The following is a 13907-nucleotide window of genomic DNA, read 5'->3' on the forward strand; positions in this document are numbered from 1 at the left end:
CAAAGAAAGATTGCCCTTGAACTCCATTGGAAGGGACCACACCAAGTTCTTTAGCACAGCAAAACTTCAGGGACTCAAGTATTGAATGTATACCTCTCAACTCTAAAAGGTCCTTTCAAACCCCTGAAACTGCACACTTGCTGGAGACCATATGGTAAAGCTAATCAGAGAGGCTATATCCTAGAAGCAAATGGAATGTATCCTACCTTCCCAATATTGTGGATCAAGAATTCTCTGCCATATGAAAGTCTTATCTTTTTTTCCCTTCTGTTTCCTGCCTTTCAGTTAACTTGAAATAAAATGGCAATGGGGACATCTCATATTTGACTTTCCTATGTCTTTTCTGGGCCATTCCTGTGACTGACGTCATAATTTGTCCCCTTAGAGAAGTTCAGTATCTAGCAAAAATATTTCCTGTTCTCTCTGTTTCATAAAAAATACAGTATATTTATTGAGAATATTTAGTTATTATTCTCTGCATTGGTACGAAAGTCCAAAATTTAAAGGAAATGTTGAAATTATTCTTAAATAATTAAATGATTATTAGAATTTCGGTGTGCATTTTAATTTCTAAAAGAAATTGCAGTACCTTATTTTTCCTCACCACATCAACTGCTGAGAAAAAGTCTGATTGATAATGCAAGTGTAAAGTTGTATCTTGCTCATAATTTTAGCAGAGACACAAAAAAATAAGTTTTAAAAATTCTAATATATTATGAGTAGTACAAAATGTGGTGGTTTTTTCCCATGTCGTTTGCTTCTTACCATGGAATAGTATTACTTTTATTTAAGATTCCATGTTTTTGAAGAGTAATAACTATTTTGAAAAATAATGTATTATAGATACCTGAAAGAATTGTGATACTTGTTATCTTTCTTTGACAATTAGCTTACATCATAATCATTCAGGTGGAAACAAGTGGTATTGAAAATAGGCTCTACTGGTATTTTAGTTTAGAAAAAGTATCTATAGAATTGAGTAGGTGTTGAAATCATAATTAAATTGACATGATTACTGAAATTTAGGCAGCCCTGTAAGGTAAAATTATCATTTCTTAACTATCTCCTACCACACATATATTAGTCCGTTAGACATAAATGAGACTGGGTAATTTACAAAAGAAAGAGGTTTAATGGACTTACAGCTCCATGTGGCTAGGGATGCCTCACAATCATGGTGGAGAGTAAAAGGCATATCTTACATAGAAGTGGCAAGAAAGAGAATGAGAGCCAAGCAAAACAGGTTTCCCCTTATCAAACCACCAGATCTCCGGAGCCTTATTCAGTACCACGAGAACATTATGGGGGAAACCACCAACAGGTTATTCAATTATCTCCAACAGAATACCTCCCACAACACTGGAATTCTGTAACTATAATTCAAGATGAGATTTGGGTGGAGACAGAGCCATACCAACCAAATCATATTAACACATAAAGCAGAAATTCACCAAATTCTATTCATGTCTGATATGGCCCCCATAAAAAATATTTAAAATCCTTGCTGAATCAGATTTAAAGCCTACGTATAGTATGTAATTTTATGTAATATTCAACTACATAAATTTACATTTGTTATTCAAGTTTCTTTATGATAAAAATTAAAAATTAAATGGCTGAGCAGAAAACTGAGTCTGCTCATAATTTTATAATAAAATCTCTGATTGGCTTAGCTGTCATGGTAGGTTCTAAATTACATTGCAAAACTTGACTAATTTCCTGGTCAAAACACTTTCAAACATGGTGTTATGCTGACAATTAATTCTGCCACATATTAATACACATCAGAAGCAAAACATTATTTAACGTTTTTAAAAACTCCAATTATAAACTGAGAAGATGAATGTGTTATTATATTTCAGTGTTGATTACATAATTATCTAAGATACTGAAAATAAAAGGCATAAATTGACCACCCATAAAGTTCACTCCACTGACTTATAAAAAGATCATAAGTGGGTCAAATATAGTCAATTCTTCAGAAATGATTATAGTAACTTTTAAATATATCATGTATCATAAGATTGTCAATAGTGCTAGTTATGTGGTGTGAATATAGACAGATATAGAGTTAATTATATATGTCTATCCCTGGGCTATAATTCAAATTACTCTCTGCCATCCTCAAGCAGCTTCTTCCAAAAACCTATTTCCATCCAAGTCCATTTGTTCTTCAGACACAAAATAAGCTGAGTGTGGAGAAAATCACAACCTTTCAAACTTCATTATCAGTCACTTGGTGGTTTGTTCTTTACAGTCATACATATGAGGCTAAAGAGTTTGTGCTATTGATTACCTCAAGGAGGATGCTGTAAAAATTCAGATTTTTTTCATAAGGTTTTCCTCATTTAACACTAGCATCACTATTGCTATTATTAGATAGCTTTTGTACTTTTGATATTAGGCTTTATTTTTATTTTTATTTTGTATTGAATATTCAAAAGAAACTAGACTTGTCTCCATTTTGAATAAATATATTCGATATGTTTTTATGCAAATTATAAAAAGTTTAATTTTAGGCTGCCCTATAAAAAATTTCAAATTTCTTGAAATGTATAGTTTATTGTTTCATAGCGCTAAATCTTTAATATTAAGTAGACTTTACGCTCTCATTCTTTTTAAGGAATTACATAATTCATTTAAACATAATTCAAGTTGATCTCTTTCATGAATACTTTTGTAGATTTGTATAGAGTTCAAAGATTAGGTTTTAAAAGAACCAGGTTTTGCAGTTATATTTGTAAAAAATTTTTAAAATTATTTTCTTAACATTAAGCCTGCCTTTATCTTAAAACTATACATGCCTGAATATGAAATGTACAGACCTACTTTCTACTTTGTTAATTGCTGTATTTTTTATATTATTGAGTCATTTAAAATTGCATTTCTCAATGTCTTATACAAAATGTTGCTCATATATTTCAAGCAAAAAAAAAATTCAGTTTTAAACAGGGTTGTTATTATGAAAGAGAAGCTACTCCCATACCATTCCTTGAGTATAAGACACTATTCAAAGTGTTTTAAGTATTCTTAGCACCATCTTAGCAAATGTAACCATCATTTATACTACTGATGAAGACACACAGGTGGAGAGAACTTTAGTATCTTCAGCAAAGTCAGCTAGTAAGCAAGCACCAACGATTGTGAGGGAATGTGTTCTCTTTCTGGGTCCACAAGGGGGCGTAGTTTTAAGTGCAAGAACTTCCCAGCGCCATGCCCCCGCTTCCATCTCTCTCCATCCGGAGGAGATTTAACCGTCTCTGTTCTAATTTTCTGTGCACAAGGAAGAACCAAAAGTCAATCACTCCAGTGGAAGTTCCAAGGAACCCCTTTCATTGACCAGGGGTCTTCGAGAATGTGGGGCTCCTCCCAGGTTAAAAGTCCCCTTCTGGCCGGGCGCAGTGGCTCAAGCCTGTAATCCCAGCGCTTTGGGAGGCCGAGGCGGGTGGATCACGAGGTCAAGAGATCGAGACCATCCTGGTCAACATGCTGAAACCCCGTCTCTACCAAAAATACAAAAAATTAGCTGGGCATGGTGGTGCATGCCTGTAATCCCAGCTACTCAGGAGGCTGAGGCAGGAGAATTGCCTGAACCCAGGAGGCGGAGGTTGTGGTGAGCCAAGATCGCGCCATTGCACTCCAGCCTGGGCAACATGAGTGAAACTCTGTCTCAAAAAAAAAAGTCCCCTTCTTCCACACCCCTTCGGACTCCATGTTTGGATCCCCTTCCATGAACACCCCCTTCATGGAAGCCATCTTTCTCTCTCCTGGATTTTCCCTCTGGAGTCCCCCTCCACTTTCTTGTGGAAGCCTGTCTTCCCCTCCTAAACTCCATCCCTCTCTTTCAATTTTCTTCCAATCAGTGTGGAAGCTGCTTTCCTCTCCTGGATTCCATCTTTCTGGATTCTCTCACTCATGAGAGGAGCTTTCCTTCTCTGGTTTTCCCCCTTCTGGGAAACCTTCTCACCAGCCTGAGAGCAGCTTTTCTTTCTCTCACTCAATGTGAGAGTTAGCTGTTTCTTTCTGTCTCCTCCTTTTTCTCTATCTGCCTAAATAAATCACTTTTCTGCAAAAGCTTTTTGAGTCTGGTATTTACTTTATGAGTGCACCTGCCATGGTCCCCTCTCTTATTCTTGAGAAAGTGAGATAACAAGAATCTAGAGCCCATCGGGGAGCAAATTAAGTGCTCCCCTGAACCCCAAAAACCCCCAATATTACAATTGTATTTGAACTCAGGCATCCCTATGTTAGAATCGTACTCTTAACAGCTACACTATAGCTACATATTAGTCAACATTGCTATCCAGCCTCCAAGTTTTGCAAGTCAAATTTTGAGTTGGTGGGCTGATCATCTCTTTTGGTCTGAGCAAACCCAAGATAAGTTAACCACCATTAGGGATTCCTCCAGGCCACACCTTTCTGATGACCACTCCCATTTGTGTCTTATTAGGGCAGTCAGGCTTACTTTATCTTTTGCTTCTATCATTTAAATTGAAAAAATAATAATTTCTACTGCAACAACAGCAGCCCTGGTCCTCTTTGTCCTATAATAATATAATGCTCATACTTTCTATAATGCTTTCTTTCTATAATGCTCATACTTCCCTTATTAATACTTTCTAACACCTTGGAGAAATGACTATATTTTGGGCTCTCTTGAGACATTCAGGTTGGGGTAGGCAGGCACATATGATATACCTTCTCCAAAATTATTTTCTTGATAATTCCTAAGATTTGCTATTTTCTATCACCTGAGAAACTTTTCCAAATAAAAATTTTGGAGCTTTTCTTCACAATTTAAGTAAAATTTCTGGAGGTGGAGATTTGGGTTTCAGAATGTTTTAAATAGCACTCAGGTGATTCTCACGTGCATCTAACTTTATTGAGCATGTAACACTATAGTACCCATTGCACCTATTTCACAGGATAAATAACCCTATCTATTTCATAGCTGCTAGAACTAGTGTGCTTATTCAAATATACCTATTGAGTTCAGATTAAGTATCAGCTACTCTTTCAGGGTTGTAGGGTGCATCACTGAGTAACACCACCACCAACAAAACTTGTATATGCAACCCATAATTTCTAGTAAATGTATGTTTTGAAAAAGAAAGCTCCTCTAAAACATATTTTGATTTTCTTGATATAGCATCCTCAGAACCCATTTCCAAAATTCTTTCCCAGGTTTTATCTATTATAAATGAGCAATCTCTTCCAGTTCATGACTTAGAAATTCCTAGGATATGCTAGCACCTTATTCTAGTTTTATATTTGGAAATTGTCAGTTACGGTTTGTAGAGGGGATAGGAACTGGCAATAGCTTGCAAGAAACCTGACTCAGTTTACCTGAGGACTACCTTCTTATCACAGAGAAAATGCGAACTTTCCCCTATGACTTTTTATCAGCAAGAGTTTTATCTATTAATAATATCTAAGATTTTATGTCCATCTTCCTCAATGAGGCCACATAACCATTTCAGAATTGCTTAGCTTCTGTGAAGCTTTGTAGTCGGCAACTTTTCCGAGAACAAATTTTTGTTTTGATTGGGGTTTTTAGTTGTGAGCAAAAGAAGCCGATCTTACATATAGAACATTGGGCCATGCACAGACAGTTTTAGAGATTAGAGAAGCAACTTCAAGACTAAGCTGCCAAAAGAACAAACAAACAATATGGCTACAAATGTAATTCTATAGGGTGGGCCTGAGGAGCCAAAAGTGATACAGTCGGTCCTGCTGTCAGGACGTAGATTTACCACAATCACTGCTTCTTTTAACAAAAACGCCTCCTCTGTATCTGAAACTCAACTTTTTAACTATTAATATCCCCACATTTGAGCCTTCTCTGCCAAACACACCAGCAAAGTGAAATCTACAGGGAGTCCTTTTCATCAAATTGCATTCTTCTGAATTTAGGACTGCACAAGTGATTATGATTGAAGTTGCCTAGCTCAGATGAACTTAAATTAGCTTTAGCTGTAGCTAGAAAAGATCTTCAGTATTCTGTGGCTTCTTCTCCAGGGAACAGAAATTCATAAGCGGGGATATTTTACAAACATAGCAAGGATGTTCAAAACTCGTGGGTGCAAAATGCCATCCCTCTGTGACCTTGCAGACTGGTCTCAGTGATAACTTTTCTGCAGTTTCTAGAAAAGAAAAATGGAATTTTGCACAGCCTGCATGCAGTTGCCCCATGGACATCCTTGGCAAGCTCCACCCCTCTGCATGCTCTAAAGGTCTCCAGCTCCAGACACCTGGATTTTTACTGCATCTACATTACTGGTTGTTTATCCACTCTTCCACCTGTACTCTAAAGGTGACCTACTCTTAGCTGAGCAACATCACACCAACTCCAGTCTGACCAAGTCATTCAACTCCTTTGCCATCCTGGGCTCCCAACTAAATCTTTAAAGAGAACTCTTCAAAGTTTGTCCTTCCTTATGAATTCTCCCTCAGCCCTGGAGTACCATACAGAGATACTTCATATGTTATAGTTGCACTTTTATTATAGTAAATATGATCTATATTAAAAACCTTCTGTTTAGCTTACTGTGGAATTTCAGTCTCCAGATTGGATCTATATTGCTATGCTGTACATCTCCAAAATGTCCTTCCTTTCCTTCTTTCTTTCTTCTATCTTTTCTACCTGCTTTCTATCCATCATTCCATTGATCCTTTCTTCCTTCTTACCCTCTTTCATTTTTTTTTCTTGATTTTCATTTGGCTTCTTTTCTTTTGATTTTAATCTGGGAGACTCTAGTAGAAAACTAGATGAAAACCATGCATACAAAATTCTGACACAAAAAAATGGATTTGATCAATTCATTTTTAAAGAAAATAAACCTTCACAGCATCCAAAAATATAAATTAAAAAACAAGTTTCTGTTTGTCTGTGCAATCCAATGAAGTCACTACTGTACTAGCCATATACGGCTATTTGAATTTAAATTAAATATTAAATAAAACTGAAATTTAGTTTCTTTGTCACATTAATTATTCTGAGTGTTCATTAGCCACATATAATATATGGGAAAGAGAAGATCTAGAACATTCCAAATCTTTGTGAAAACTTTTATATAAAACATTTGGTTTATAGTTGGCAGAATTTTTAAATTATTATACTTTAAATTCTAGAGTACATGTGCAGAATGTGCATGTTTATTACATAGATATATATGTGCCACGGTGGTTTGCTCTCCTCATCAGCCCATCATCTTCATTAGGTATTTCTCCTAATGCTATCCCTCCCCTAGTCCCCCACACCCCGATAGGCCCCAATGTGTGATGTTCCCCTCCCTGTGTCCATGTGTTCTCACTATTAAACACATGCGGTGTTTGGCTTTCTGTTCTTGTGTTAGTTTGCTGAGAATGATGGTTTCCAGCTTCAGCAATGCCCCTGCAAATGTGCTCCATTGTATTCCATGATGTATATGTGCCACATTTTCTTTAACCAGTTTATCATTGATGGACATTTGGGTTGGCTCCAAGTCTTTGCTATTGTGAACTCTATCACAATACACATAGGTGTGCATGTGTCTTTATACTAGAATGATTTATAATCCCTTGGGTTTATACTCAGTAATCGGATTGCTGGGTCAAATGGTGTTTCCAGTTCTAGATTCTTGAAGAATCTACACACTGTCCTTCACGATAGTTGAACTAATTTACACTCCCACCAACAGTGTAAAAGTGTTCCTACTTCTCCACATCCTCTCCAACATCTGATGTCTCCCGATTTTTTAATAATTGCCATTCTAATTGGTGTGAGACTGTATTTCAATGTGGATTTGATTTGCATTTTTCTAGCGACCAGTGATGATGAGCTTTTTTTCATGTTTGTTGGCTACATAAATGTCTTCTTTTGAGAAGTGTCTGTTCATATCCTTCACATGTTTTTTGATGGGGTTGTTTTCTGGTAAACTTGTTTAAGGTTTTGTAGATTCTGAATATTAGTCCTTTGTCAGATGGATAGATTGCAAAAATTTTCCCCCATTCTGTAAGTTGCCTGTTCACTCTGATGATAGTTTCTTTTGCTGTACAGAAGCTCTTTAGTTTAATTAGATTCCATTTGTCAATTTTGGCTTTTGTTGCCATTGCTTTTGGTATTTTAGTCATAAAGTCTTTGCCTATGCCTATATCCTGAATGGAATTGCCTAGGTTTTCTTCTAGGGATTTTATAGTTTTATGTCTTACATTTTTTAAATTTATTTTGAGTTAATTTTTGTATAAGGTGTAAGAATAAGGTCCAGTTTTAGTTTTTGCATACAGCTAGCCAGTTTTCCCAATACCATTTATTGAATAGGGAATCCTTTCTGCATTGCATGTTTTTGTCAGGTTTATCAAAGCTCAGATGGTTGTAGATGTGTGGTGTTATTTTTGAGGGCTCTGTTCTGTTCCATTGGTCTATATATCTGTTTTTTGTACCAGTTCCATGCTGTTTTGGTTACTGTAGCCTTGTAGTTTGAAGTCAGGTAGTGTGATGCCTCCACCTTTGTTCTTTTTCTTAGGATTGTCTTGGCACTGAAGGCTCTTTTTTGTTCCATATGAAATTTGAGGGTTTTTTTGTTTGTTTTGTTTTTCTTAATTCTGCGAAAAAAGTCAATGGTAGCTTGAAGTGGATAGCACTGAATCTATAAATTACTGTGGGCAGGATGGCCATTTTCACTATATTGATTCTTCCTAATCGTGAGCATGGAATGTTTTTTTTATTTGTTTGTTTCCTCTCTTATTTCTTTGAGCAGTGGTTTGTAGTTTTCCTTGAAGAGATCCTTCACGTCCCTTGTAAGTTGTATTTCTAGGTATTTTATTCTCTTTGTAGCTATTGGAAATGGGAATTCATTCCTGATTTGGATCTCTGTTTGCCTATTATTGGTGCACAGGAATGCTTGTGAATTTTGCACATTGATTTTGTATTCTAAGACTTTGCTACAGTTATCATATTAAGGAGATTTGGGGCCGAGAAAATAGGATTTTCTAAATATACGATCATGTCATCTGCAAACAGTGACAATTTGACTTCCTCTCTTCCTATTTGGCAACTTTTATTTCTTTCTCTTGCCTGATTGCCCTGGCAAGAAATTCCAATACTATGTTGAATAGGAGTGGTAAGAGAGGGCATCCTTGTGCTGTTCTGGGTTTCAAAGGGAATGCTTCCAATTTTTGGCTATTCTGTATAACATTGCTTGTGAGTTTCATAAATAGCTCTTATCATTTAAAGATATCTTCCATCAAGACCTAGTTTATTGAGAGTTTTTAGCATGAAGGAGTGTTAAATTTTATTGAAGGCCTTTTCTGCATCTATTGAGATAATCTTGTGGTTTTGTCATTGGTTCTGTTTTGGTGATGGATTATGTTTATTGATTTGCATATGTTGAACCAACCGTGCATCCCAGGGATGAAGTCAACTTGATCATGGTGGATAAGCTTTTTGATGTACTGCTGGATTCAGTTTCCCAGTATTTTATTGAGAATTTTCGCATTGATGTTCATCAGAGATATGGCCTGAAGTTTTCTTTTTTGTTGTGTCTCAGCCAATTTTGGTATCAAGATGATGTTGGCCTCATAAAATGAGTTAGGGAGGTGTCTCTCTTTTTCTGTTGCTTGGAATAATTTCAGAAAGAATGGTACCAGCTCATCTTTTTACTTGTGGTAGAATTTAGCTGTGAATTCATCTGGTCCTGGGCTTTTTTTGAGAGGTAAGGTACTATTAACTACTGCATCAATTTCAGAACTTTTTATTGGTCTATTCAGGGATTCAACTTTTTCCTGGTTTAGTCTTGGGAGGGTTTATGTGACCAGGAATTTATCCATTTCTTCTAGATTTTTCTAGTTTATTTGCACAGAGGTGTTTGTAGTATTCTCTGATGGTAGTTTGTATTTCTGTGGAATCAGTGGTGATATACTCTTTATCATTTTTTACTGCATATATTTTATTCTTCTCTATTTTCTTCTTTATTAATCAATCTGGCTATATTGTGGATCTTTTCAAAAAATCTGCTCGTGGCTTCACTGACTTTTTGAAGGGTTTTTCGTGTCTCTGTTTCCTTCAGTTGTACTCTCATCTTACTTATTTCTCATTTTCTGTTATCTTTTGAATTTGTTTGCTCTTCCTTCTCTAATTCTTTTAATTGTGATGTTAGAGTGTTGATTTTAGATCTTTCCTTCCTTCTATTGCAGGCATTTAGTGCTATAAATTTCCCTCTAAACACTGTTTTAATTGTGTCCCAGAGATTCTAGTACGTTGTGTCTTTGTTCTTATTGGTTTCAAAGAACGTGTTTACTTCTGCCTTAGTTTCTTATTTACCCAGTAGTCATTCAGGAGCATGCTGTTCAGTTTCCATGTAGTTGTTTAGTTTTGAGTGAGTTTTTAAATTCTGAGTTCTAGTTTAATTGCCCTGTGGTCTGAGAGACTGTTATCTTTTCCATTCTTTTGCATTTGTGGAGGAGTGTTTTAATTCCAATTATGTGGTCAATTTTAGAATAAGTGTGATGTGGCACTGAGAAGAATGTATATTCTTTTTCGATTTGGGGTGGGGAATTCTGTAGACATTTATTAAGTCTGCTTAGTCTAGAGAAGAGTTCAAGCCCTGCATATCCTTGTTAATTTTCTGTCTCCTTGATCTGTCTAATATTGACATTGGGGTGTTAAAGTCTCCCAGTATTATTTTGTGGGATTCTAAGTCTCTTTATAGGTCCCTAAGAACTTGCTTTATGAATCTGGGTGCTGTTGTATTAGGTGCTTTGTATTTAGGATAGTTAGCTCTTCTTGTTGCATTGATCCCTTTACCATTGTGCAATGTTCTTTGTCTCTTTTGATCTTTGTTGGTGTAAAATCTGTTTTGTCAGAGACTAGGATTGCAAGTCCCATTTTTTTTTTTGTTTGTTTTTTAGTTTTTGGGGTTTTTTTTTGCTTTCCACTGACTTGGTAAATATTTTTCCATCCCTTTATCTTGAGCCTATGTGTGTCTCCTGAATACAGTACACTGATGAGTCTTGATCCTTTATCCAATTAGCTAGTCTGTGTTTTTTAATTGGGGCATTTAGCCTATTTACATTTAAGGTTTATATTGTTGTGTGTGAATTTGATTCTGTCATTACGATGCTAGCTGGTTATTTTGTCTGTTAGTTGAAGCAACTTCTTCATAGTGTTGATGGTCTTTATAATTTGGTATGTTTTTGCAGTGGCTGGTACTGGCTGTTCCTTTCCATGTTTAGTGCTTCCTTCAGGAGTTTTTGTAAGGCAGGTCTGGTGGTGACAAATCTCTTAGCATTTGCTTGTGTATAAATAATTTTATTTCTCTTTTGCTGAGGAAGCTTATTTTGAATGAATATGAAATTCTGGTTTGAAAATTCTTTTAAGTATGTTGAATACTGACCCCCACTCTTTTCTGGGTTGAAGGATTTCTGCAGAGAGATCCACTGTTAGTCTGATGGGCTTCCCTTTGTGGGTAACCCAACCTTTCTCTCTGGCTACTCTTAACATTTTTCCCTTTATTTCAAACTTGGCGAATGACGGAGTCTCACTCTGTTGCCCAGGCTAGAGTGCAATGGCACAATCTTGGCTCACTCCAACCTGTACCTCCTCCTGGATTCAAATGATTCTCCTGTCTCAACCTCCCTAGTAGCTGGAACTACAGGCACATGCAACCCTACCTGGACAAATTTCTTTGTATTTTTACTAGAGATGGGGTTTCACCATGTTGGCCAGGCTGGTCTCAATCTCCTTACCTCAAGCGATCAACCTTCCTTGTCCTCTCAAAGTCATGGGATTATAGGTGTGAGCCAGTGCACCCCTGCCTAGTTAGCAGATTAATGAAAAGAAATGTTAATTTTATTGTTAGAGAACATTTTAATATTTTACTCATAGACAACATTTCTTATATTTTTTGATTCAGCTTTATTTCCACAAGTTATTGATGAGTAAATTGCTTTAAATTATACAAAAAATACATATTCTCAAAGACATATTATTTTGTAACATATAAATATATATGTTTAAGAAATAAATGACTCCAAATAGAACATTGGTAAAATAAATTATGATCAAGTAGTGTGAGCTTATATGAAGCTACGAAATTAATTGGGTTATAATTTTAAATTCTGGTTACTTTATTCACATGAGATGGACTTTTGGACATACAAACTGTAAATGCTTGCTTCCCATTAAACAAAAGTGCTTATGAAATTTTTTGTTTGCATTTGTTCCTGGAGTTACTTATAGCTTTAGGAGTAAAAGTACCACAATACTAGACGTCACCTGTAATAGTTAGTCCCCTGAGTAAAATTGAAACTTGATAAATGAGAATAAAGTGTAGTGAAGAGAAACTTGTTACAGTTTATTAAGTCACAAATCACAAACAAAATGTGCTGCTTTATAGACTATTTAATACATTTTATAGAGTTGCATAACCTTGGATTAACAGTTGCTTTGCTTTCATGAAAGATGTTAGTTTAACATTCTTGGTTGAATTTCTCTTCCAGTAAATGCTTTAGAAAATCTTTATGTCTTTAGGGAAAGCCTGGCATCTGACCTTTGCTTTCATTTAAGCACAGCTTTGTCTCCTCACATACACTCAATTAAACTCTCTGTTCCCTTTCTTCTTTCCATTATTGCCATCAATAACACTAGAAACTCCCATCTTCGTTTTCCCAGGTAATTGAATTAGTGAATTATTTTCACATTAATCTGGATTTTTTTTTTAATGAACGTTCCCTTCAATGAAACTTACAATCTTATTTTTTTTTTTATCTCTTTCCTATAATTAAATTGGACATGATTTCTTAGAATCTTGAAAGTGGAAGATTGGAAAAGCACCATTGCCTCCTGAGGTCAATGAAGTTTAGTACACTTTATTATTCCCAGTAAATTTTGACTTGCCTTCTTTTATACTCTTCCAAGAAACTTGAATTAATGAATGAGAGGATACTTTCAAAATCTTCCTTCTTTGCACATTCACTTTTTCTAGTAGCAACTTTTGGTAGAAATAACACATTATGAAGAGAAATTTAAAGGGACTGTGTAGGTCATGAGACTTTATATTTTACGTATTAGAAAATGATGAAAACATATTTATGTCATTAATTTTAGAACTTTTGAGAGATTATTAATATATGATAAATATCCTTACATTGGTAGCTTTTATCTCAGTTCTTAAGAAATGGTTTCTTCAATCGCTTCTCGGCCTTTTGGCTAAGATCAAGTGTAGAAATGGTTTCCTCAAAAATCACATAATTGATTTTTTTTTTTTTTTTTTGAGATGGAGTCTCACTCTGTCACCCAGGCTGGAGTGCAGTGGCATGACCTCGGCTCACTGCAACCTCTACCTTCAGGGTTCAAGCAATTATTCTGCCACAGCCTCCAGAATAGCTTGGACTATAGGTGTGTGCCACCATGCCTGCCTAATTTTTTGTATTTTTAGTAGGGATCTGGTTTTACCATGTTAGCCAGGATGGTCTTGATCCTGTGACCTCCTGATCTGCCCATTTCAGCCTTCCAAAGTTTTGGGATTACAAGCGTGTGCCACTGTGCCCTACAAACATAATTGATTCTTTTGTTGGCATTTTTCTCCAAATACACACCACCTATCATGTAACAATTAGGAGTGTGGTGGAGGGGTCAATAGCAGGAAAGAACAATAAAAAGTAAAATAAATCAAAATATTGTATAAACAGGTATGCTATATAAAGAGTGAGAAGACACAATTTAGTGTTACCTGGTAATGGTTAAGAAAATCTTCATGAGAAAGTTAGCTTTCAGGTAAGTCTTTCAAGCACAGATAGGAAATTACCAGGTGCACAAAAAGAAAATTGCATTGGTTTACCTTGGATTCAGGCCATAAGTGGTACATTTTCTATAGAAATTTTTAAAACAATGATAAACTAATTAAAAATCAGCCTTATTTTAATTAAAA

At 35.7% G+C, this 13907-nt stretch overlaps 1 pseudogene; it reads left to right on the plus strand.

The window, feature by feature from the left end:
• The first annotated feature begins 13166 nt into the window (after positions 1 to 13166).
• Positions 13167 to 13323, plus strand: LOC116565908 (annotated as a pseudogene).
• Positions 13324 to 13907: the final 584 nt, after the last annotated feature.

The sequence above is a fragment of the Sapajus apella genome, unplaced genomic scaffold (assembly GCF_009761245.1).
Source record: "Sapajus apella isolate SASKATOON/1434 unplaced genomic scaffold, GSC_monkey_1.0 scaffold41, whole genome shotgun sequence".
Classification (NCBI taxonomy): domain Eukaryota; kingdom Metazoa; phylum Chordata; class Mammalia; order Primates; family Cebidae; genus Sapajus; species Sapajus apella.